Genomic DNA, 22,601 nt, shown 5'->3' on the forward strand with positions numbered 1-22,601 from the left:
GGCGGATATACTCACCTCCTGGTAGCGGTGGACAAGTTCACCAAATGGGTAGAAGCAAAGCCCATAAAGAAGTGCGACGGGAAGACGGCCACAAAGTTCCTACGCGAGCTCATCTATCGGTACGGCTACCCTCACAGTATCATAACCGACAACGGCACCAACTTCGCCAAAGGGGAGATGGCTGACTTTGCGAAGAAAAGGGCATCCGACTCGATCTCGCCTCGCCGCCCACCCCGAGTCGAACGGCCAAGCGAAAGGGCAAACCAGAGCATCCTGCACGGACTCAAACCACGCCTGGTCGTGCCCCTAGAGCGCGCAGCCGGCTGCCGGGCAGAGGAGCTCTCTTCAGCACTATGGGGCATCCGCACAACGCCTAACAGGTCAACCGGCTTCACGCCTTTCTTCCTGGTATATGGCGCCGAAGCCGTCATGCCCACGGACATCGCCACGACTCACCTCGGGTCGCCAATTACGCCGAAGAAGACAACGAGCGAGCTCGCCAAGATGACATCGATCTCCTCGACGAGGCCAGAGACCTCGCACTCTCCGTAACCGCCATTTACCAGCCAGGACCTCCGTCGCTACCACGGGGCCGCCGCGTTCGGAGTCGCTCCTTCCAAGTCGGCGATCTGGTACTCCGGCTAATCCAGGACAAGAAAGGGATGCACAAGCTGTCCCCGCCAGGAAGGACCATTCGCCGTCAGCCGCGTACTCGGCAACGACTCCTACTACCTCATCGACGTCCGCAAGGACGACAAAGGCGAGCCGCTCACTAAAGAGGTGGAGCGCCCCTGGAACATCAACCTCCTCCGGCGGTTCTATACCTAAGGGAAAAATGTAATCCGAAAATTCAGAGGGTAATAAAAATCGCCGACCATTTTTTGATCTCAAGCTCCGACTACCTCTCCTTCACCCGCCAAATATCGTCATCTCTCATCCCGGGACATACCGGCTTAGTCGCCGCGACAAGCGACTAGGAACCGAGAGACCTCCGGTCGCCGCTGCTTTGGAAGTGAGAAGTCCACGATCGGCCAAGTAGCCGGGCTAACACGGGATGGCGGCGTGACCGAGGCGCAACACCAGGCCCGGTCACCCACCATCTCTCACGCCATCGGGTGAAAACGGCGATCGGAACCCACAAGCAGGCCGCACGCTCGGCCAGCCCCACGGGCCTCGGCGACCGCCTTGTGCTACGTTATAAAGCACACCAATGCCCTCCTCTACCTTAGGTTGGCGAATTGCGTGGCTAAGTACTTCGACTAGGGACCCCGCAAAACGGACCCGCGGCTCGCCAAGGAAAATACGCCCGCAATGATCCCCTTTGAGTCGCCTAGCGATCGGCTCACCGAGCCACGACGAGTGGCGCGCTACATCCGAACAGCGCAAACTACACCACACCACTACTCCACCCATGAGGCTGCTATTCGTACTATAATGACTACGTATCGCGATCGGGGACGCCCAGCTCAAAAAGGAAAATGGTCAAGTCGATAGCCTTCATTGGGGTCGCAAGGCGACCGACCCGAAGGCCATGGATAGTCGGAACCAACTCCAATGCATCGCCGTCTCAAATAATGCAAAAGCAACCACCGATTCACATTTAAGCAAAAGTCATCATTCTATTTACAACTAACACCCGCTCGCGGGAAATCTAGCTACTTCTTACACAGGTACTCAGGAAACTACGAGGACGACCCCGGAGCCCCTCTACGACAGGCTCGACGCCGTCATCGCCGTGACGAAATTTCGGCGTGTACACCACGACCGGATATGTAGACAGCGAGCCGGCGGCAGCAGCATGGAAGAGGCGCTCCGCGGGGTAGTCCACCGGGCCCGGCTCCTTCTCCGCGTCACCAGGAGCCGCTTGGCTGGGGATATGAGTCTCCAAGTCCGCGGTCGCCAGTACTCGGTCGGCGAAGGGGCGCACCGCATCCATCAGCCGCAGCACTTCGGCAACATCGAACTCCCCAGTCTCCGAGGGGAAGCCAGCGGTGACCTCCTCCACGTCGAACCCTTCAGAGTAATGCGCCGCACCATGCTCGAGCCATGGTAATGCCAACGCGGCAGAAGAGCGACGAAGCCAGTCCAACAACAGCCGGAATGTTGGACACGGCCTTGAAGACGGATGGCGTGTCCCGCGGAATCACCTCCCGCGGGCTCAGGTACCGGAGCGCGGCAAGTATCTCCCCGCGCAGCGGCGATGATACGCGCGGTCGCGGTCGACAGCATTCCCGTGGAGTCGCCGTCTCCACGAAGTCGCACGTACTGCAGTCAACAACACAAGGAAAAGGGAAAATGAGAACTTCCCTTCAACGCCGACTCGCCACGCTCGGGGACCTGCCCCCGAGGCCGACTCGCCACGCTCGGGGACTGGCCCCCGAGGCCGACTTCTCGCCACGCTCGGGGACCGCCCCCGAGACCGACTCGCCACGCTCAGGGACCGGCCCCCGAGGCCAACTCGCCACGCTCGGGACCGACCCCCGAGGCCGACTCGCCGTGTTCAGATACTCAAACCCCGGCAAATAAAACAAGAAGTGCGACAACAAGAACTTACCAAGAATCTGCCGCGACATCTCCTCGACGAAAGCCTCGAAGTTGGTCTTCTCGGCCTGCACCGCCAGACGATGCCCTCGGACGCCTCCTTCTCCGCAGCAAGTTCTTTGGCGTGCTGCTGCTTCAAGGCCGCCACCTCCTCCCGCAGAGACGCGGCAGCCCCACGTGCAGAGTCCCGCGCATCGCCGCGGCCTCCAGCCTTCACCTTGTATTCGGTGATGACGTCCTCCAGCTCCCGGCCCTTCGCTCCAGGACCTTCGTCAATTCCGCCACCTCCGCTTTCGCCCTTTTCCGGGCCTCTTCGGCCTGCTGCGCCCGGAACTCGGCTTCACGGTAGAAGGACTCCTTGACGAACCCTTCCCGAGCCTCGGCAAGAGCCTTTGCCTCGCGCCTCTCGCTACAAGAAAAGGAAACGGTGAGAACGAACGCCCGGCTGCGTGACACCGAATGAGGACGGCGAGTGGGCATGACTTATCGCCCAGGGCAATCAGCTTCCGGTTCTTCGCGCGCCGCCTCCTCCACAAGCGCGGTCAGCCGCTTAATCTCCGCCTACGGAAACCAAACAAAAATGCCAAGGTCAACAAACAAAAGCAAATAGAGACTCGACTCGCCCTTTCGCACCAAGTCGACCCTCGGGGACCGGGGGTGACTAGGCCACGTGTTCAGCGACACTTACCACATGCGCCTCGCCAAGCGCCGTGTGGAGCTCAGTGAAGGTCAATGAAGACGGCGGCGGATGACGCGACTCGGCCGCCCCGTCCGCTCGCATCACCGCCTCGCCGACGGAACCTCGCCCGTCCGCGTGTCGGTGTCACCGGGCGGGGCGCGGTCCCCGGCGGCCTTGGACCGGCGCTCTTCAAAGGTGGCTCCGACAGGCCGCCCTCCTCGACGATGTCCTCTTCAACTTCGGGTGCCTTCTCGCCCTCGGTCGATCCAATGTCGCCGACTCCTCCTCCACCACAAGGCGGAGCAACGTCCGGACCCGTCGCCGCACTCGCCATGCCCCCGCGAGCCATGCTGGGTAGAGGAAAACGTTGGCGGTGGGCTCGACGTGGCTAATGCTCTCCTTCTCCGCTTGACTCCCGGCGGCGGGCTCTTCTGGAGCCGACCCCGCACCCCCAAGGTCGGACGGCGCCGCCTTCCTCTCCGCGGCTTTCTTCTTTGCCTCGGCCGCCCTCGTGGCCGCCACCCCGGCCGCGGGCGGCTTCGCCAAGGTCTTCTTCTTGGACCTACAGAGAGGCGAGGTGAGTCGACACTCAGTCCCAGTCGCAGGAAGGATAAATTCGACAAGAAATACTTACTTCACCGTGGGAATCGCTTTACGCCCGGACCGGCCCGAGCTCCCGCATCGATCGCGTCCTTCAAGGGACGCTGAAGCCTCATGGACCCTTCCAGAGAGTGGGGCGCAGTCGCTTCGATAGCGGCTCGGCCCCTTCCTTGGAGGGCTCCGCCTTGTCCTCCGGACGGAGGTCGCCTCCTCTTCAGCCGCGCGCCGGGACGAGGACTCGGCACCCCTCTTCGACCCGCGGGAGTCCGATGAAGTTCCGCGCCTCCGAGTCCGACTCGTGCGCTCCTCCTCCTCGTCGACCTCTTCCTCCTCGCCTTCGGTCATCTCCGGTGGTTCCTTTCCGGCGAGAGGAGGGAGGTGGTCTGCGATCTTCGCCAACGCTGCAATCGAATCAAAGGAACAAGTCGAAAGGAAGAAGCGCGGCTAAGCCGTGCGAAGTCGCCATGCGAAGCATTACCCGAGGCGCTGGGGTGTCTTCGGTGTAGGGCTGCAAGCCGTCCTCGAAGGAAGTAAAGGTGGCAAGTGGTGATCTTAGCGAGCGCCTTCCGGTACTCGCCCTCGTCCCACTCGGTCGCCGTCGACCGGGTGCGGTCGTTCTGTCCCCGGTACTCCCACATGGGGTGAGCTCGGCACCGCAGGGGGATCAGCCGCCGGCCAAGCCAACAGTTGTACATGTCGACCGCCGTCAAAGCCGTCATCTTTAGCGCCCGGATCGCTTGGCGCATATCCTTCACCACCTTCTCTCGCCGCGCGGCAGCGACCGGACATTGAGGCGCTCGCGGGACGCTCGGCTCGGATCGTATTGGGGAATGCATACCTCGCCCGGGGAGTGTACTCCTTGGCGTAGAACCAGAAACGACGCCACAGCCGATCGCGCCTTCTTGGGGAGCGCCATGTCAATGAAGCTTTCCCCGGACTTCACCGGAAGGTGATCCCCCGTTCGGGATGAGTGCTTCGCTGTTCTTGCTGGCCCGAGTCGCCCGCCCGTGGAAGATGGACACCCACAGCGGGAAGTAGGGCGGACAGCCCAGTGAGCATTCGCACAGCGCCACGAACAGAGAAATCTGCCGGACGCCGTGCGGCCCGAGGTCGGAAACCTTGATGTTGTAGAAGGCCAAAGCAACCGCCGGAGGAAATCGGAGGTGGGGAGAGCGAACCCGGCGATCGAGGAAGCTCATGAAGATCACGAACTCCCCGGCCGTGGGAGGGGCTCCGTCTCGTTCGCCGGCGGAACCCGCCATCGCTCTGGTTGAACTCCGGGATGACTCCGGAGGCGACGTACGGGAGGAGAGACTCCCGCGTGACCTTCGACTTGCCCCAACCCTTCGCCGCCATGGATGCGTGTGGAGTGTGGAATGAAGATGAGATAAAGAGAAGATGGGGGATGAATGCGGAGGAGTGTTGAACCCTAATCCTAGGGGCGACCCTTTATACCGCCCGCACTCGCTCAGATTGAGGATGAGATCTGTTCGTTGAATTGTCCCGGAATCGCCGCCCCGCAATCAACGGTCGAGATCTGCGCCGTCACCGGCTGAATAGCCGTTAAACTAGCCGTTAGCGGTCACGTCGAGCCCAACGGTCAACAACATGCAGACGGTGTGCGCCTCGGTCAACGTGAAATCTAGCCGTTGGCCTCTCCACGTGTCTCTATGGTGACTACGCGTCGACTGGCAAACGGCGACTGGCTAGAGCCGACTGTCACACGCCGACTGACTGATCAAATTATGGCGACTGAGACTGCCACCGCACCCGCGACTTTATCTTTGGAAGCCCGGCGGCGACTCATCTTGATCCATCACCGCGCCTCTCCAAGACTTGTTCCAGATCCGCGCTTCTTCACCACCGCGCTTGGGGACTACTGATGGGGATATGCCCATAGGGGGTGGGTCGCCAGTCCCAGTCGCCATGAAGATAGAGGCTTGGGTGGATCGCCAGTCGCCTAAGCGACTGGGCCCTAAGGCGACTGGGCCGTGATCCCAAGGAGGAGGTCCACACGGCTGGACAAGAAGATTACTTGCGAGAGGGATAGCGGATCCCGGATTAGTAGCAACTGATATGATTCGGAGTTATCTCCATGTAACCCTAGGCCGGGGGTGCTTATATAAACCCCCGAGCTTAAACCCTAGAGCACACCTTACTCGAGATCCAATCTCCCCTCAGAAGCTCTCGGCGTAGCCGCCGACTGAGCCCCCCCATTGTAATTCTCCACTGAGCAATAAAGATCTAGCAGGACGTAGGCCTTTTACTCTCCGGAGGGGCTGAACCTGGGTAAAACCCTTGCGTCTCTTGCACCTCGACCCGTAGATGGCAATGTTCCCTTCCCCTCGCATCAATGAAGTGCTACCCCCTGTAGCATCTGCCGTGGTTACATCCACGACATTCATGGGCTTCATCGCCCGAAGCATCGCTATCCTCAAGAACATTCCGATCATCCTCAACTTCTTCGGAACCATCATCATCTTCAGGAGCTTCTCGACTTTTGGGCGTCAGTGGATAGCATTGAGCGATGGTAGCAGTCCGTTGAAAGCAAAAGAACAAATCTTAGGTTCATAAGCAAACAATGATATCAGATACAAAGGAAATTTAAATAATTACCTCGGAAGGAAGGTGCTTAAAATCAAAAGGAGGGCCAGCCGAAGTCATAGCTATGGTATCCTTCTGGCTGAAGCAAGTCAGACACCTCACTTCATCCCGAAGATCTTCCTCAGAAAAATCATTCGGGCTGACCCTCGATTTATCATTGGCGCCAGTGTACAACCAGAGTTGATGAGCCCACGACATTACTGGCTGCACTCAACGCTTCAGAAACACTGCGACTACTTCAGTGCCGCACGTCATCTGACCTCCTGCACTCTTTAGACCTATATATTTCCGTACAATTGGTCGACTACCTCGCTTTCCTCAATAGTCAAGGTGTTTTGTTAGGACTTCTTCGGCACAGCAGCAAGAACATCTTCGAATGGTGGCAGATTAGATCGACGTCCTGATGCCGGGATGTCCCGAAGATAAAACAACTTCTGCTGCCAGCCCTGGACAGACTCCCTCATCGGAAAGTTGAAGTAGTTGACTTCCTTCCTGACGATGAAGCCGACGTCGCCGACCACGTGAGGGCCATCGTTTCCACTGTGGCGTTTGACATAAAAATCTTCCTCCACAGACCCTAGTGGGGATAAATGCCGAGGAAGGCTTCGCACACAGTGATAAAGATGGAGAGGTGGAGAGTGGAATTCGGGGTCAACTACCAAAGTTGGATCCCGTAGGAAAAGAGGAGGCAACGAAGAAATTTGTGGGCTGGAAGGGAAAGCCCATGATGCATAAAGGCAACGAACATGACGGTAAAACCCTTTGGAGGCTTTGGGAGAGAAACAGAACCTGGATGAGGAAAGTCAGATTAAGTAGAAGAAATAAGCCCCATCGACCTCATCTTGTTCTCTTCACGTTTGGAGATGGTGGATGCGGTCCAGTCGAGGCTAGCTCTTGGTGCGCTTGTGGTAGCACCGGAGCTAGCAATACCCTTCTTCCTGCCCATGGTTGCTGGGAATCTTGTGGACGCAGAGGCAATAGTGAGGAGAATACAAAGGAAGAAGATGAGCAGTATGGAGGCGTAAAAAGTGAAAATGTAAGATTTCCTCTATTTATAACAAGAATTGACTGAGGATCCTGGCCGTTATTTCTGCATCGTGGGGAGATGGACAAGGATCCAGTCGGAAATCGAGGAGGCACCTCGGTCAATGCGCAAGGACTAGTCCTTTCCTAACTGACCACGCAGAAGTAGGGTGGGCTCGCCAGGTCATGTCCTGTCAATCGAGCCACCACAGTGGCCACGTCACTAATGATGTCACCAAAAGTATCGACTCCTCATGAAGCATCCGAAGGAAATTATAATATTGGGTTGCTCGACTTGAGTCTACACACGGTTGCAAGCATCCATCCCTAGACTCGGGGGCTACTCCCATCGGGAGCGCTGGATGCGCACCCGATAAAAATCATTGAAGGTAGAAAATATGGACTTGAAGATTTTAGAAGATCCAGGATCATTCCCGGGGACTTGATTCTGATTAGAGTAACATTGTTTTTCCAGCGGAAGTTAACCAACATCGATTTATTGAGTAAAACTGGGCACGTTACTCCAATCCCTTATGTACAATCAATTCGCATAACTTTATTTGAAGTTATGGAGGGCCCGATATACAAAAAGTATCGGATGATTACGACAGCTTGCCAAAAACATCGACAGCCAAAAATATTTGAGTAGTACAACTTGAGTCTACACACGGTTGCAAGCATCCGTGCCTAGACTCGGGGGCTACTCCTATCGGGAACGCTGGACGCGCACCCGATAAAAATGAACTTTTGTTTGTCAAGAGATCAAGACCTTCCTGCAGTTATGGACATTCGACAGAAGACAATTTTAGTCCCTGCACAAAACTTTACTTTGGCCAGTCACTCGGGGGGCTACTGATGTGGGCATTACCCTTCGGGTAACTAATATTATGCTACCTCCTACGGCCCAACTAGGGGCCCATGAAGATTATCCACCGACCAAGGTGGGCCAATACGTCGGTTTCGAAAAAAGATTTTTGATGAACAAGGCAAGAAGACGAAGGACAAGGAAAGTTTAGACATACAACTCTTTGTAAACTATTCGAACTCGGACATAACTCTTGGGACCTGGCCTGCAATATATGGGCCAGGAGAGGGTCTGCCGAGGGACACACAATCACCACAGCCAGATTCATCGCATGTCTAGAGCTAGCTCTTTAGAAATCTTAGCTACTCGATGAGATCTTCGTCTTAGCCTTCGGCTACCCATTGTAACCCAATTTATTTTATAATCAAGATCAGACAAGCGGGAAGTAAGGGTTTTACCTCATTTAGGTCCCCGAACATGTGTAAATCTCTCTCCATGTCTGTTTGGTATCCGATGTCTCGTGTTAGCCAGCAGGATTCCGTCAACCCTAAGCCCGAAAAGGTGGGAATTGCCGAGGAGCACCCTCGTCAGCCATACTTAATCTCATTACATCATTCTTCTCTCCCTACACTTGAAAACTTCGTTCATACAAAACTTCACACAATTCTTATTAGCAGCATTAGTGCAATCAAAATAAAAAATCCACTTGGGTTCAGTTCAAACATATGTCAAACATCCATTAAAACATTAGCTACTGTAGCAACTTCTTAAAAAATCTCTTCTCTCAAAAGAACTCAAAAAGAAAGAGATTAAGAGGCAAATGCAAATAGTGGCAGCTGTCAAAACAGAACAACAGGTAAAGATCGATTTTTTTCGAAAATCTTCTTTTGCTCAGATCGGAAAGTGCTCAACCAACGAAAGTTAGATAATAACCTGGGTCATATTCTAAAAAATTGGCATCTCAAAAGTACGTTCTGGCTGGGAATACGAATTTTGTTTGGTGACATCACAGAATCTGTTTTAGGACATCAACTTCCCCAAATCTTACTTTCTTCCTATTAGAAGCTATTCTTGGCACAAAAATGAAATACAAATTATAAGGAGAGGTTATTACAGTGGTAATAACTTCCAAGACTCAACAAAAGAAAAATTACAGAAATAAAACATAGGTTATCTCCCAAGAGTGCTTTTCTTTAATGCCTTTTAACTAGGCGCAGAAGAAGAGTTCGCATCAAGTATTTTCAAGTGAAGAAGCATCAACATCATAACTTGTCCTAATAATAGAATCAAAAGGTGACTTCTTTATTTTTCTAGGGAAACGTTCCATACCTTTCTTGAGTGGGAATTGATATTTGATAATCCCATCTCCTCACATCAATAGCAACACCAATAGTTCTAAGAAAAGGTCTTCCCAAAGTAATTAGACAAGAAGAATTGCATTCAATATCCAAAAAAACAAAATTAACGGGGAAGAAGTTATTATTAACCATAATAAGAACATTATTAACTCTCCCAAAGGTTTCTTTTTAGCAATATCTACGAGATGAACATCCAAATAACATTGTTCCAACGGTGGCAAATCAAGCATATCATAGATTTTTCTAGCCATAACATAAATGCTTGCACCAAGATCACATAAAGCATTGCAATCAAAGTCATCTACTTTCATATTAATGATGGGCTCCCATCCATCTTCTAACTTCCTAGGAATAGAAGCTTCACGTTTTAATTTCTCTTCTCGAATTTGCATGAGAGCATTTGTAATATGTTTAGTAAAAGCCATATTTATAGCACTAGCATTAGAACTTCTAGAAAGCTTTTGTAAGAACTTAACTACTTCAGAGATATAGCAATCATGAAAATCAAAGTCATAATTATCAAAGGTAAAAGGACTACTGTCTCCCATACTCCAAATTTTTTAGCACTCTTATCAGAAACAGTTTTAGTGGTTCTAGGCAATTTTGTAGAAGGAGTGGGGACTTTAACTACACAAATTATTTTACCATTAATTGTAGGAGTTTTGCTAGCATTTGAGACTTCAGCATTACTAGTGGTGGTAATGGTATAAATTTTAGCCAAATTATTATTTCTACCAATTTCATCTTCTCTTTCCCACCTAGCATGCAATTCCACCAACATCCTAACATTATCATCAATTCTAACTTGAATGGAATTTGTAATAGCTAAGGGATTTTAAACCATAGTTACAAGTTTAGCAACCATTTTGTTAATCAAAGAAGTTTGTGCTTCAGACAAGGATGAAATAAAAGTTTCAACATTTGAAATTTTGACTTGCAAACCAGAAATTGCCCTATTTAAATTCTCAAGTTGATGACTAATATTTTTCAACATTGCAGATTATTCTTCCATGGTTTTAGTGAACACTTTATTCTGCTCATATTGCATTTGCATAAAGTTCTTAGTGTCCTTTTCAACTTCTAAAATCTTTTCCTCACTAGGCATTCCAGATCTACCATAATAACCATTACTACTATTAGAAGGATATGGCATATAATTGTTACTACAAAAATTATTCCTAAAAGCATTGTTGTTAAAATTATTGTTTTTAATGACGTTCACATCAACATGCTCTTCTTGAGCAACCAAAGAAGCTAACGGAATATTATTTGGATCAACATGAGCTTTACCATTAACAAGAAAAGACATAAAGGTATCAATCTTATCACTCAAGGAGGAGGTTTCTTCAACATAATTTACCTTCTTACCTTGCGGAACCCTCTCGGTGTGCCATTCAGATTAATTTATCATCATATCATCAAGAAGTTTTGTTGCAGCCCCCAAAGTAATGGACATAAAGGTACCTCCAGCAGCTGAATCAAGAAGGTTTCTTGAAGAAAATTTTTGTCCTGCATAAAAAGTTTGGATGATCATCCAAGTAGTCAGTCCATGAGTGGGATAATTCTTTACTAAAGATTTCATTCTTTTCCAAGCTTGAGCAACATGTTCATTATCAAATTGTCTAAATTTCATTATGTCACTTCTCAAAGATATAATCTTAGCAGGAGGATATTACTTTCTAATAAAAGCGTCTTTGCATTTAACCCAAGAATCAATAATATTTCTAGGCAAAGATAGCAATCAAACTTTAGCTCTCACTCTCAAAGAGAAAGGAAACATTTCAGTTTAATAATGTTACCATCTACATCCTTATACTTTTGCATCTCACAAAGTTCAACAAAATTATTAAGGTGAGAAGCCGCATCATCAGTACTAACACCAGAAAATTGTTCTTTCATAACAAGTTTTAGCAAAGCAGGTTTAATTTCATAGAAAGCTGCTTCAGGAGTAGGTGGAGCAATAGGTGTACAAATAAAATCACCGTTGTTTGTGCTAGTAAAGTCACACAACTTAGTGTTTTCAGGAGTACCCATTTTAGCAAAATTAAAACAGAGCAAGAAAAATAAAAGCTATAATAGAAACTATATTTTTTGTATTTTTGATCTAATGAAGCAAACAAGACAAAGTAAAATAAATTAAGCAAAATAATAACAAAGTAAAGAGATTGGAGATGAGATACTCCCCTTGCAGAAATCCTCTTTCTCCACGGCAACGGTGCCAGAAAAGTAGCTTGATGAGCGTAGATTGCAAACCGTTGGGGAACCCCAAGAGGAAGGTATGATGAGCACAATAGCAAGTTTTCCGTCAGTAAGAAACCAAGGTTTAATCAACCAGTAGGAGAAATGCGTGACTTCTGAAGGTGTTGCTAGCTGACTTGTGGCAGGGCGCACTACCGGCGTCAGCAACAACGTGGAACCTGCACATAACACAACCAAAATACTTTGCCCCAACTTACAGTGAGGTTGTCAATCTCACCGGTTTTGCTAAAAACAAAGGATTAACTGCATAGGGTGGACAGAGATGTTTGTTTGCAGTGGAATTAAACAGAATAGTGCTTGCGGTAAGTAAACCGAACAAGGACGGGGCCCACAGTTCACTAGAGGTGTCTCTCCATAAAGATAAATAACATGTTGGGTGAACTAATTACAGCTTGACAATTGACAGAATAAAGACCATACATGACAAGATGATTACTATGAGATTCGTTTGGGCATTACAACATAATACATAGACCGTAATCCAACTGCGTCTGTGACTAATAATCCATCTTCCGGTTATCATCTGAACCCCTTCCAGTATTAAGTTGCAAGCAACAGATTATCGCATTAAGCAACGTGTGTAAAGTAAACAATAGAATTACCCTTATATAAAGCATTTTTGTTTTCTTCCTAGTAGCAACAACACATCTACAATCTTAGAAGTTATTGTCACTCTTCCAAATTACTAGAGGCATGAACCCACTATCGAGCATAAATACTCCCTCTTGAAGTTACAAGAACATACTTGACCAAAGCATCTACTAGCAATGGAGAGCATGCAAGATCACAAATAACATATGACAAGTATATAATCAATCTCAACATAGTATTAAATATACATCGGATCCCAGCAAACACAACATGTAGCATTAGATAAAAATGATCTTGATCATGATAGACAGCTCACAAGATCTAAACATGAAGCACACATGGGAGAAGACAACCATCTAGCTACTTCTATGGACCCGTAGTCAAGAGATGAACTACTCACGCATCACTTCGGAGGCTGGCATGGCGATGTAGAGGCCTCCGGTGATGATCTCCCTCTCCGGCAAGGTGTCGGGAAGAGCTTCGGAACCCTCCCGAGTTAGGGTCGGCGATGGCGGCCGCGACGGAAATTTTCATGGATGGAGGCTCAGGTATTTAGGTTCTTCCCGAGATCGTGAATAAATAGGCGGAAGAGCGAGGTCGGTGGCACTACAAGAAATCTGCCATAAGTTGACGAAATAAAGGTGTCACTAAAACGTCACTAATGGCTACTTGTGACGTTATTGTGACAACTTTCAAAACGTCGAAAGCTGGGAGTCAGCAGTGAGTGCTTAAGACGTTCCACTTGAAAACGTCGTAGAGCTTTGTGACGTTTTAAAATGTCATCGATCGCATGACGTTCCCAAAACGTCATGGGCACCTGCCCCGAGTCCAGCGTGGCAATCCGACGTGGCAAAATTGTGACGAATTAGAAACGTCGTTATTTGAATTCAGCCCGGTCCATTCAGCTCCTTATATGGGCTGAGCCCATTAGTTCTGATTATTTTTTTCGGCTTTGTTGGGCCTTGGCCCGTAACTGGCCCAATTACCTCGGCCTTTTTAGCTTTTTTTTTTCAACGGCCTTTTTAGCTGCTTTACTTACTGGGCCTGGGCCAATTTCCATTGGGCCGTGGCCTTTTTAGGACCCATTACAGTTTTGGGCCGTGGCCTTTTTAGGACCCATTACGCTTTTGGGCCGTGGGCCTTTTAGGACCCATTACGCTTTGGGCCGTGGCCTTTTTAGGACCCATTACAGGTTTGGGCCTTGGCCTTTTAGGGTCCATTAAGATTTTGGGCCTAGGCCTTTATAGGGTCCACAGAGGTTTTGGGCCACGGCCTTTTGGGGTCCATAAAGATATTGGGCCTTGGCCTTTTTGGGTCCATAAAAGTTATGGGCTTTGGCCTTTTACGGTCTGCAAGTTTTTTGGGCTTCGGCCTTTTTTGGCCTTTTCAACTCCCATTTTTCGAAAATGCAATTAATTATTTGTTGGGCTCTAGCCTTTTAAGAGCCCATATATTTCTAGGCTACTTTGGGCCTTGGCCTTTTAAGAGCCCTCAATAGCCCAACAAAGGCATATATTAAATTAGGAAATTCAACAAGAAAATATAAAAGACAACATTTCAAATCTGCAAATTTCACAGCAGAGTGACAAAGAAGAAATGACCAGGTTCACAGATTCACCAACATGCCAAGAAAGTTCACAGATTCACAAGAAGTTCACAGATTCACGCAAGAAGTTCACAGATTCACGGTAAGAAGTTATTGTCACGCTGCCAGGATATGACCAAGTTCCATGGCGGGACACAAAAAAGGGATACGACCAGCAGGAGCTAATTCGCAGATGCTCCGAAGATGGACATCATGTGAGCAAGCCTCCTATCACTTTCCTCGGTCCGCTTGAGGAGCTCCATGTAGTCCTTGTCACGCCGAGCTTGTGCGGCTTCATTTGCCGCTTGCTTCTCCTTCGGGCAGCAGCCTTCTTCCATGATGGCAAAGAACCGCCGCTTCATCCGTTCAGCTTCCTCCTGGGACCTCTTCACCGTGTGCTTCTGTGTCATGAACATGCGCCGATACAGCAGCTGCGGTGGGCTTGTTGAGCTTGACAAGGAACTGGGCTGAAGTCCAGCATTCTTCAGAAAGTGCCGTGCTTGGCTTCCTTGCTAAGAACCTTTGCAACAACAGCGATCGCAGACCTTGGCGGTGCACCTTCTCGGCACAGGAATAGCCATCTCAGCTTCCATATCAGCCTGGAGATCCATTTCCAAAAGATTCATCAATTCAGGAAACGCGCAGGTCCAAGAATGGTTCACAAAAGTGAAATGAACAAGTCACTTACTATTGCAGCTAGAGCTTCCTCAGAGAAACCATCCTTCTTGCTGTGATGGGTCGCCTTAAAGATGTCGACTGCATCTAGCTCTTCACCTCTGCGCTCCTCCCTCTGGAAATGATGTTCACCAAGAATCGTGAACATAAGCTTGTGGAGACAAGAGAAAGATGCAAAAGGAAATTATGTAAGAGTGTTCTTACAGCTTGCATACGAGATGAGCAGCATAGCTACGAGAGCCTTCTTTTGGCCAAATTTGACCGCAAAGACGACCGTCCTTGTTCTTGGTACATGTGTTCTGCAGAAGGGCACAATCATGATATTCAGCAATGTGCACACTATAACGATGAGCATCATGTCTACCATGCAAGCACTAATGATCGCAATCGAAGCAAAGAACATACCCTGTGTCTTGGGGTTACCCACAGAGCAGTTAGAGCTTCCCATTCTTCATCTGAGACATCCTTAACAGGGGACTTGATGCTGACTTCATTTGCTGGTACTTTGTCGAAGTAGTCCCTTTTCAGGATGTAGCGCCTGTTCTTCGACACTTTCCGCAGTACGTCATAGCAAGCCTTCTGGATGTCTTCCGACTCTGTGTCCATGTTGAAATTTGCCTACAAAGCAAACAAGGGCAAGGACGAGGTTAGTTATCATGAACTATGAACAATCAAGCAAGCACTCCTATCATCTAACAAATGAACTGGTGATGAAGAAGATTACCCCCATCTTTCCAACGAAGTCGGCCAACAAATTCTCATCCCTCTTGTACAACTTGAAATGCGGAAGGAGCGGCATCTGGCCTCTTGCAAGCATTCCACCCTCCGATGCAAACTTGGCAGCAGGCAAAGGCTTCTCAGGACGTTTCAGCCCTGGAGGAATCTCAATGGTAAGCTTGACTCCCATCCCCTTGCAAATCCGCTCCAGCCCGGTGCCCTTCCTTTTACGGCCACCTGCAGCAGTGGTTCCACCTGAATAGCATACATACAAAGATCATGTCAGAAAGCAGCACCCACAACCAAAAGAGTTTATAAAGATAAACAAAAAAGGCAGTAGATAGTGTGGACAGCTGTCCAACAAAAACTTGCCTTCATCATCCTCAGGATCAAGAAAACCATCAGAATCAAAGTGCTGATGGACCATGACATCAGATGCAGTAGGACCTGTGTCCCTGCGAACAGTGCTTGCTTCATCGATCCTTTCATCAATCTGCGGTGAGCTTCTGCGATTGTTGCGGGGCGGAGTATCTTCATTGTTGGTTGCAGACGCTTCACTTGATGTCCTCCTGGTGACTCTTTTGGAAGGAACTTCAGCAACAGGTTGAGCATCAGCAAACACTCTAACAGGAGGCATTGAACTTTGTTCCTTTTGCAACCTCTTACTCCTCCTCCCTGGGCTTGTCTTTCTAACAGAAGCCTTTTTCTTTCTACTCTTGGGATCCTTCAATGCCTCGCAAAAATAGCAAAACAAAATGGCATTACATCACAGGTTATAGCAAAACAGAAATAAGAAAACAGATACAAATAATGCCAGCGCTCCAAAGATGATAAGCAGAATGCACCTTCTCAATGTGTTCCCCTATACTCCCTTCAACCTCCCCATCCTCCTGGTCAACCAATTGGTCATTGCTCGGATGATAATCTGAGCTCTCGCCTTGTGTTATGGCAGATGACTCATCATTTGAAAGTGTGGAACGACCTCCACCTCGACCACCATGTGACTTCCTAAAAATTGACACTACAGCGGGGAGACCCAGGGATTGTAAGACACGGTTGTTCCGCATCATTGTCCTAGCCCTGTCCTTCTCTATCTCGGTGAGGGGCGCTTCTTTACATGTATGAGAAAAATATGTAACCATTAGATTGATGGTTGAAATGCATAGAAGCAAGCCAACTCGAACAACTAAGGTAAATTGTTTAATCATAGCAATTTTCAACTTTTAGTTTCATTTAATCCTAGGGTACAGAAATATTCAGACAGAGCCAAAAAACCCTCAAAGACCCGAATAAAAGCATCAATTAGACACAATGATGTTAGGATGAAGCCGCATACCAGCCACCGCTTCTTCCCGATCTTTTGCCATGCCCGATGTTGATGGGTTGGATATGTGCTGGCACGAAAAGAATAACAATTAGTGACAGCAGATACAACATATGGATGCAATTAAAGAACCAAGCAACATAGGTTCATGTGGATCAACAATCACCTGGTTCACCTTGCTCCTTGAAGTAGGTCAGACCTTGATAGTATTACCTAAGAAGATAACAGGTTATAATCATTAGACATATCCCTTAATACAACAATAGACATGTACACAGAAAAAGCTGTAGGCATGTACAGATAAACAGGGCTCCCAAACTTTGTTTGGGAGAAGTTTCATCAACACAGGATAAAAGGGCAATATAAATGTTCATCGACGAAATATAAAAGGGCATGCCTTGGTAAAGATCTGTACCAAGCAAGATCCGCAGCAGTAATCATATTATGTACTAGTTGCAAGAAGAAAGATCTCGTAGCAGCTAATCATATATGGACTGCAGAAACTAGATGTACAATCTACAGAGCCCAAGCCAAGTAAAATCCCCCAACAATCATGGACTGGTTGCAGCGAGACCCACGCGAGGCAAGATCCGCATCACTAATTGATTGGTTGGATACAGCAAGCAAGATCGGCAGCAGGTAATCATATAGGGACTGCAGTAAACCAGATCTAAATTCTACAGAGCCTGAGCCAAGCAAGATCCGCAGCAATCATCGACTGGTTGCAGCAAGACACATGCCAATCAAGATCCGAAGCAAACATGGACTGCTTGCATATAGCAAGCAAGATCGGCAGCAGTAATCATATAGGTACCGCAGAAAACCAAATCTAAAATCTACAGAGCTCGAGCCGTGCAAGATCCGCAGCAATCATCGATCAAGTTGCCGCAAGAACATGCCAAGCAAGATCCGAAGCAACCATGGACTGGTTGCAGCAAGAACCATGACAAAGCCGAGCAACCCTAACCCTGGACAAGCCAAGGAAAGAAGCCATGCCACGAAATCCCTAACCCTAACCATGCCATGCCAAGCAAACCGTAACCCTAGCCATGGCCGACGAAACCCTAAGCAGGCCAAGAAAAGGCCATAGAAGTGGGGGCGAGGGGTCGGGTTGAGGAGGGAACTCGCCTGAAGATCTTGTGGCGAGCGTCTACGCACGCGCGGCCGTCGTCGGCGGGTAGCTCTCCGCTCGTCCGCTCGTCGGAGCGCCGCTCGTCGGTGGCCGTCGGCGGGTGGGGATGAGCGGAGTGGGAGGGGAATTGGGGTTCGCATCGCACCGGAGTGGGAGGGGAATTGGGGAATTGAGGGAGCTCGTACGGGATTTGACTGAAATGTCCCTCCTTTCCAGCTTAGGTTAGTGGCGTTTCGGACATTTGCCCTCCGGCGGATTCAAAACATTTCGCTGGAGCTGGCGGGAGAAGCTTTTTTTTTTTTTTTGAGATGTCATGGAGAAGTTGGGCGGGAGAGTTTTGGGGTTTTGGAGGGTTTTGGGGTTTTGGGGTTTTGGAGGGAATTTTTGGGGCTTTTTTGTGCAAAACAATAATAATTAAATGCGCAATAATGCATATAATTTGGTGTAGGTTAAAATATTTATAAAAACAGAATATCATGTAATTAAACGTGTGTCACCTTCATTCCTTTAATGATAATAATATAGGGATATATGAAACTCCTAGAATCCTTAATAATTAAATTATATAAAAAAATCAGAAAATGTTTGGTTAATTAGGTCAAATAATATATGTCTCTTGCACACACTAATTATATGCTTATCATAAGGCATATGCAAGCTTTATCCCATTCTATATACATCAAGTTTCCGAACGTGGCAGTTCGATCGTGAAGGATTCTCCTAGCTAGAATGTCGTCTCCGCTCGATTTTTTTGGCTCCGTTTAATTTGCCAACTGCGCAAAACGGGGCCGCCGGGACATGCGGTATGGCCGTACCGGGCGCGCGCATGCACCCGTCCGCCAACGCGCGAAACGGAAAACATTTAGCACATAAAATGATGCGTCCTAGACCTAAAAACATGTTTCCCTCCATTTATTGAGCCAAGGAAAGTGTGGCCCCAGTTTAAATCCTCCCGGTCAGTTTCTAGCGGATTCGGCGGGACACCGCAGGAAGCGGGAGGGATTCCCAGATGGCTACCGCACGCATACGGCATGTGATAGGTGGTGCGTAGGAGGTATCCTACCGCCGCGCGGAGGTCTCGCGCAATACTGAAATGCGCACCATGTAGCCCTTCACAAAAAAAGCCCTTCCGGCACCCCGAAAATGGGAAAACCGTCGCCCGTGGTTTGGATTGGAAATCCGCGACACGGGCCTTGCTTCCCATCCTAAGGTCCACGCACGTGCCAAATATGGCCTCGTTCCGACAAACTATGTGGTGAAACGGGCCGTTTCCTACTCATTTCCCCTAAAAGCCATAGAACTCCGGGCGTGATAGCCCTATTCGTGAAGGGTTTTTCAAGATAATTGCCGTATCCCAATTCCGTCTTTTGCAGTGGTTACCAGGACACATAAAATGACGCCACGCGGCTCCGCTCGATTTTTTGGCTCCGTTTGCTTTGCCAACTGTGCAAAACGGGGCCGTCGGGACATGCGGTATGGCCGTACCGGGAGCGCGCTTGCACCCGTCCGCCAACGCGCGAAACGGAAAACATTTAGCACATAAAATGACGCGTCCTAGACCTAAAAACATTTTTCCCTCCATTTATTGAGCGAAGGAAAGTGTGGCCCCGGTTCAAATCCGGACGCTTTGGCCGGATTCGGCGGGGCACCGCAGGAAGCGGGTGGGATTCCCAGATGTCTTCCGCGCGCATACGGCATCTGATAGGTGGTGCGTAGGAGGTATCATACCGCCGCGCGGAGGTCTCGCGCGATACTGAAATGCGCGCCATGTAGCCCTTCACAAAAAAAAGCCCTTCCGGCACCCCGAAAATGGGAAAACCGTCGCCCGTGGTTCGGATTGGAAATCCGCGACACGGGCCTTGCTTCCCATCCTAAGGTCCACGCACGTGCCAAATATGGCCTCGTTCCGACAAACTATGTGGTGAAACGGGCCGTTTCCTACTCATTTCCCCTAAAAGCCATAGAACTCCAGACGAGATAGCCCTGTTCGTGAAGGGTTTTTCAAGATAATTGCCGTATCCCAGTTCCGTCTTTTGCAGTGGTTACCAGGACACATAAAATGACGCCACGCGGCTCCGCTCGATTTTTGGCTCCGTTTGCTTTGCCAACTGCGCAAAACGGGGCCGTCGGGACATGCGGTATGGCCGCACCGGAGCGCGCGTGCACCCGTCCGCCAACGCGCGAAACGGAAAACATTTAGCACATAAAATGACGCGTCCTAGACCTAAAAACATTTTTCCCTCCATTTATTGAGCGAAGGAAAGTGTGGCCCCGATTCGATCCTGGACAGTTTGCAGCGGATTCGGCGGGGCACCGCAGGAAGCGGGTGGGATTCCCAGATGTCTTCCGCGCGCATACGGCATGTGATAGGTGGTGCGTAGGAGGTATCATACCGCCGCGCGGAGGTCCCGCGCGATACTGAAATGCGCGCCATGTAGCCCTTCACAAAAAAAAGCCCTTCCGGCACCCCGAAAATGGGAAAACCGTCGCCCGTGGTTCGGATTGGAAATCCGCGACACGGGCCTTGCTTCCCATCCTAAGGTCCACGCACGTGCCAAATATGGCCTCGTTCGACAAACTATGTGGTGAAACGGGCCGTTTCCTACTCATTTCCCCTAAAAGCCATAGAACTCCTGGACGAGATAGCCCTGTTCGTGAAGGGTTTTTCAAGATAATTGCCGTATCCCAGTTCCGTCTTTTTGCGTGGTTACCAGGACACATAAAATGACGCCACGCGGCTCCGCTCGATTTTTTGGCTCCGTTTGCTTTGCCAATCTGCGCAAAACGGCCGCCGGGACATGCGGTATGGCCGTACCGGGCGCGCGCGTGCACCCGTCCGCCAACGCGCGAAACGGAAAACATTTAGCACATAAAATGACGCGTCCTAGACCTAAAAACATTTTTCCCTCCATTTATTGAGCGAAGGAAAGTGTGGCCCCAGTTCAGATCCTGGACGGTTTGCGGCCGGATTCGGCGGGGCACCGCAGAAGCGGGTGGGATTCCTGCATGGCTTCCGCGCGCATATGGCATGTGATAGGTGGTGCGTAGGAGGTATCCTACCGCCGCGCGGAGGTCCCGCGCGATACTGAAATGCGCGCCATGTAGCCGCTTCACAAAAAAGCCCTTCCGCACTTCGAAAATGGAAAAACTGTCGCTCGTGGTTCGGATTGGAAATCCGCGACCGGGCCTTGCTTCCCATCCTAAGGCCCACGCACGTGCCAAATATGGCCTCGCTCCGACAAACTATGTGGTGAAACGGGCCGTTTCCTACTCATTTCCCCTAAAAGCCATAGAACTCCTGACGAGATAGCCCCGTTCGTGAAGGGTTCTCCAAGATAATTGCCGTATCCCAGTTCCGTCTTTTGCGGTGGTTACCAGGACACATAAAATGACGCCACGCGGCTCCGCTCGATTTTTGGCTCCGTTTGCTTTGCCAACTGCGCAAAACGGGGCGGCCGGACATGCGGTATGGCCGCACCGAGCGCTGCGTGCACCCGTCCGCCAACGCGCGAAACGGAAAACATTTAGCACATAAAATGACGCGTCCTAGACCTAAAAACATTTTTCCCTCCATTTATTGAGCGAAGGAAAGTGTCGCCCAGCTCAGATCCGGACGGTTTCCAAATGGATTCGGCGGGGCACCGCAGAAGCGGGTGGGATTCCCAGATGTCTTCCGCGCGCATATGGCATGTGATAGGTGGTGCGTAGGAGGTATCCTACCGCCGCGCGGGAGGTCCCGCGCGATACTGAAATGCGCGCCATGTAGCTGCTTCACAAAAAAGCCCTTCCGCACCCCGAAAATGGAAAAACCGTCGCCCGTGGTTCGGATTGGAAATCCGCGACCGGGGCCTTGCTTCCCATCCTAAGGCCCACGCACGTGCCAAATATGGCCTTGTTCCGACAAACTATGTGGTGAAACGGGCCGTTTCCTACTCATTTCCCCTAAAAGCCATAGAACTCCGGACGAGATAGCCCTGTTCGTGAAGGGTTCTCCAAGATAATTGCCGTATCCCATTTCCGTCTTTTGCAGTGGTTACCAGGACACATAAAATGACGCCACGCGGCTCCGCTCGATTTTGGCTCCGTTTGCTTTGCCAACTGCGCAAAACGGGGCCGCCGGGACATGCGGTATGGCCGCACCGGCGCGCGCGTGCACCCGTCCGCCAACGCGCGAAACGGAAAACATTTAGCACATAAAATGACGCGTCCTAGACCTAAAAACATTTTTCCCTCCATTTATTGAGCGAAGGAAAGTGTCGCCCAGCTTAGATCCGGACAGCTTCAGCCGGATTCGGCGGGGCACCGCAGAAGCGGGTGGGATTCCCAGATGGCTTCCGCGCGCATACGGCATGTGATAGGTGGTGCGTAGGAGGTATCCTACCGCCGCGGAGGTCCCGCGCGATACTGAAATGCGCGCCATGTAGCTGCTTCACAAAAAAAAGCCCTTCCGGCACCCCGAAAATGGAAAAACCGTCGCCCGTGGTTCGGATTGGAAATCCGCGACCGGGGCCTTGCTTCCCATCCTAAGGCCCACGCACGTGCCAAATATGGCCTCGTTCCGACAAACTATGTGGTGAAACGGGCCATTTCCTACTCATTTCCCCTAAAAGCCATAGAACTCCGGACGAGATAGCCCTGTTCGTGAAGGGTTCTCCAAGATAATTGCCGTATCCCAGTTCCGTCTTTTGCAGTGGTTACCAGGACACAT

This window comes from Lolium perenne, chromosome 1 (assembly GCF_019359855.2).
Source record: "Lolium perenne isolate Kyuss_39 chromosome 1, Kyuss_2.0, whole genome shotgun sequence".
Taxonomy (NCBI): Eukaryota; Viridiplantae; Streptophyta; class Magnoliopsida; order Poales; family Poaceae; genus Lolium; species Lolium perenne.